The sequence below is a fragment of the Canis lupus genome, chromosome 23, assembly GCF_011100685.1.
Source record: "Canis lupus familiaris isolate Mischka breed German Shepherd chromosome 23, alternate assembly UU_Cfam_GSD_1.0, whole genome shotgun sequence".
NCBI classification, from domain to species: Eukaryota; Metazoa; Chordata; class Mammalia; order Carnivora; family Canidae; genus Canis; species Canis lupus.
The window spans coordinates 6,560,998-6,565,000 of record NC_049244.1 but is presented as its reverse complement, the minus strand read 5'-3'; the positions used below and the strand labels follow the sequence as shown (position 1 = coordinate 6,565,000).

The following is a 4,003-nucleotide window of genomic DNA, read 5'->3' as shown; positions in this document are numbered from 1 at the left end:
GATCAGTATTGGCTGTATTTGTACTTTCTGAACTGAACCATGTCACGCATACCTTGTAAAAATAGACATAAAGTCTATTTTCTTTCACAACATAGTTTATAAGAATTTTTAGTATGTTGCATATCATTGTAGACCCTGTTTTCATTGTTGTGTAATATTTCACCATGCAAATATATAACAATTAGTAACATCTGATTGGCATTTGGGTAATTACTCTCCAGTTTAATTTCTTGGAATAGTTTGAGTAGGATTGGCACTACTTCTTCATTAAATATTTTGTAGAAATAAAAATGAAACCATAGACCCAGGAATTTGCTTTGTGGGAAGATTTTTAGCTACAAATTCAGTTTCTTGTATATTAGACTATTCACATTATCTATTATATCTTGTTTTTTTGAACAATAAACACCTTTATTACATGACCAAAGATAATAGGGAGGAAGATTTATTTGCCTTTCTGGGCTTTGATTGTGCTCAACTAGAACTCTAGCTCCTAGGGCCTTCTAAGCTCATTGCCATCTGCTCTATCACACTAGCCTGGTCTTGATGCTATGCATGCAAGTTCTCCCTGCTGGAACTTCTCCTCTAGGAGATTGCTATTTTGGCATTCTTTTTCCTTTCATCATATTTCTTCAGAACTTTCTTGGATTGCTTTTTGTTTAAAATCTCTTCCTTTTTAGGAGTTAGCTTGGCCTCTTTCTTGTGGCCTAGGGGCAGTGCATAGTAGAACTTGTACCATTGTTCTTGAAATGTACTGTCAGTGGGCACCATACGGTTCTTCACTGGGGGCTCAATATGGACCAGTTTGCTGTTTGGTGCCTTGTAGACAACATCAGTAATCTTTGTTTTGTGCACACAACACTGGGTGTCCCAGGAGAAGTGCCCTAAAGATGGATGTATTTATTACTGCCTCCCTGAGTACGGACTGTATGTATGCTGCGGGGGGAAATCAGTGTTGGCAGCGAGTCATCCCAGCTCCTACCTCCACTTCTTGGAATAGATCTTGTGGCACTTGTGCCATCTATCTTGAGAGATGCCCATTGCTCTGGTGCTGGCTACAAAAGAGTATATATCTATTACATCTTGAGTGAACGTTTGTACTATTTGAGGAATTTGTTCATTTCATCTAAATCATTGATTTCATGGGCATAAAACTGCACAAAGTATTCCATTATTATCCTTTTAGTATCGTTAGTATCTGTAGTGATATGACTTTTCTCATTCCTGAAATTAGAAATGTGTGTTTTCTCTTTTTTACTTCTCTTCAGTCTGGTTAAATACTTACCAGTTTTATTGACCTCAAAGAGCCAGCTTTTAGTTTTACATTGTATATCTCTGGTAATATTTTTTTCTCTGAAATCCACTTTGGCATCAATATAATTATTCTTACTTTCTTTCAATTAGCGTTAAAATGGCATACCTTGGTGAGTAATTTTCACTCACCAAGAAACACCCATGTGTTTCTCGTAAACACTATATCACTACATCTTGGTTTTTAAAAAAGATTTATTTTAGAGAGAGTGACTGCTCATCAGAGCAATGAGCAGAGGGAAGGGCAGAGTCAAGCAGACTCTCCTCTGAGCTAGAAGCCCTCCTCACCTGGATCTCACATCCTGAGACCATGACCTGTGCCGAAATCAAGAGTCAGCCACTTAATCGACTGAGCCATTCAGGAGCCCCACATCTTGATTTTTCTAAATCATTTTTTATTGAGATATAACTGACATATAATATTATATTATATTCAAGTGTATGAATTAAGGATTTGGTTTATAAAAACAAAATGATCATCCACAATAAATCTAGTTAACATCCATCACATACATGGTTACAATTTTTTTCTTGTGATAAAAAATTTTAAGATCTACTGTCTTCACAACTTTCAAATATACAGTATACTATTAACTAGACCTTGACATTTAATCTGGTCTGACAATCTCTAGTTTTGGGTATTTAGATCATTTGTATTTAATGTGATAATTGATATGATTAAGTGCAAAACTATCATGATTTTTTTTTAGTCTCATCTGTTCTTTGTACACCTTTCCCCCCCCCTCTTTTTTTTTTTTTTTGCCTTCTTTTGGATCAATTGACTACACTTTACAATTCTATTTTATCTGAGTTGATTGATTACTTACAACTTTTTGCTTTATTTTACTGATTGCTTTAGTGTCCTGGTATACCTCTTTAATGTCACAGTCTACCTTCTTTTTTTTTTTTTTTAAGTTCTTATTTAAATCCCAGTTAGCAAAGAGTATGCTATTAGTTTCGGGTATAGTATTTAGTGATTTGACACTTACAAAAATCAAAATAAAAAGCTTTGCACAGCGAAGGAAACAATCAACAAAACTAAAAGGCAGCCTATAGAATGGGAGAAGATATTTGTAAATGGCAGTCTGATAAAGGATTAGTATACAGAATATATAAAGACTTTATCAAACTCAACACCCCAAAAACAAATAATCCAGTTAAAAAATGGGTAGAAGACATGAATAGATATTTTTTTCAAAGCAGATAGCCAAGTGACACATGAAAAGATGCTCAACCTCACTCATCATCAGGGAAATACAAATCAAAATCACAATGAGATACCACGTCACAACTGTCAGAATGGCCAAAATCAACAACACGGGAAGCAACAGATATTGACAAGGATGCAGAGAAAGGGGAACTCTCTTACACTGTTGATGGGAATACAAATTGGTGCAGCCATTCTGGAAAACAGTATGGCGGTTTCTCAGGAAGCTAAAAATAGAACTACCCTACAATCTAGCAATTACACTACTGGTATTTACCCAAGGAATACAAAAATACTAATTCAAAGGGATACATGCACATCAATGTATTATCAACAATAGCCAAATTATGGAAAGAGCTCAAATGTCCAATTGACTGATGAATGGATAAAGAAGATGTGGAGATATATATAAAATGCAATATTACTCAGCCATCAAACAGAATGAAATCTTGCCATTTGCAATGATGTAGATGGATTATGCTAAGTAAAATGTCAGTCAGAGAAAGACAAATACCATATGATTTCACTCATGTGTGGAATTCACAGGCTATCTTCAAATGACATTATATTATTTCATATATTACATAAAAAGTTTATAGGAATTTACTTCCATTTTCCCCTCTCCTGCCTTTTATGTTATCATTGTTAGACATTTTACTTGTGCATATGTCATATGTACAATATAATAAATAACAAATAATATGTTGTTATTTTTGTTTATGCAATCAGTTTTATTTTAAAGAGATTTAAATAATGGCACAATATTCTCATATCACAGTTAGATCTCTGGTACTCTTCATTTCGTTTGGCTGGTTCACATTTTCAGTTTGCAGAACTTAACTTTAATATTTCTTGCAGCACAGGTCTGCTTTTCATGAATTCTTTTAGCTTTTGTAATCTGAAGTATACTATCTCATTCTCACTTTTGAAACATTTTGCTAGGTATCAAATTAGTCTATGTTGATTGTGTTTTCTCCCTTTTATTACTTTGAATATAATGCTTCCCTCTCTTCTCACTTGTATTGTTTCTGTATCAGTCTCATATTGTTGTTATAACAAATATTATAAAGGCTAAATTTCAAACAACAAAAACTTATTTTACAGTTCTATCAGTCAGAGGTCTGGTGGTCTCACTAAGCTAAAATCAAGGTGTTGGCAGATTTTGCTATTTTCTGGAGGCTCTAGGAAAGAGTTCCCTGCTCTTTTCAGTTGTTTGCAGAATTAAGTTCTTTGTGGTACTTAGTGGGGTTAAAGTTATTGTTTTCTTATTGGTCCTGAAGTGAGAGCTATTGTCTTAGCTTCTAGAAGTTGATGCATTCCTAGGTTTGTGGGCTCCTTCCTCAACCTTCCATTTTAAGAATTGATTTATCTATTTATTAATGAGAGACACAGACAGAGGCAGAGAGAGAAGCAGGCTCCATGCAAGAAGCCCGAAGTGGGACTCAATCCCAGGGTTTCCAGGATCACACCCTGGGCTTAAGGCAG

General features: G+C 34.8%; 1 pseudogene; it reads right to left on the bottom strand.

Moving 5' to 3' along the window:
• Positions 1-445: 445 nt before the first annotated feature.
• Positions 446-1,041, bottom strand: LOC100689000 (annotated as a pseudogene).
• Between the last annotated feature and the right edge of the window lie 2,962 nt (positions 1,042-4,003).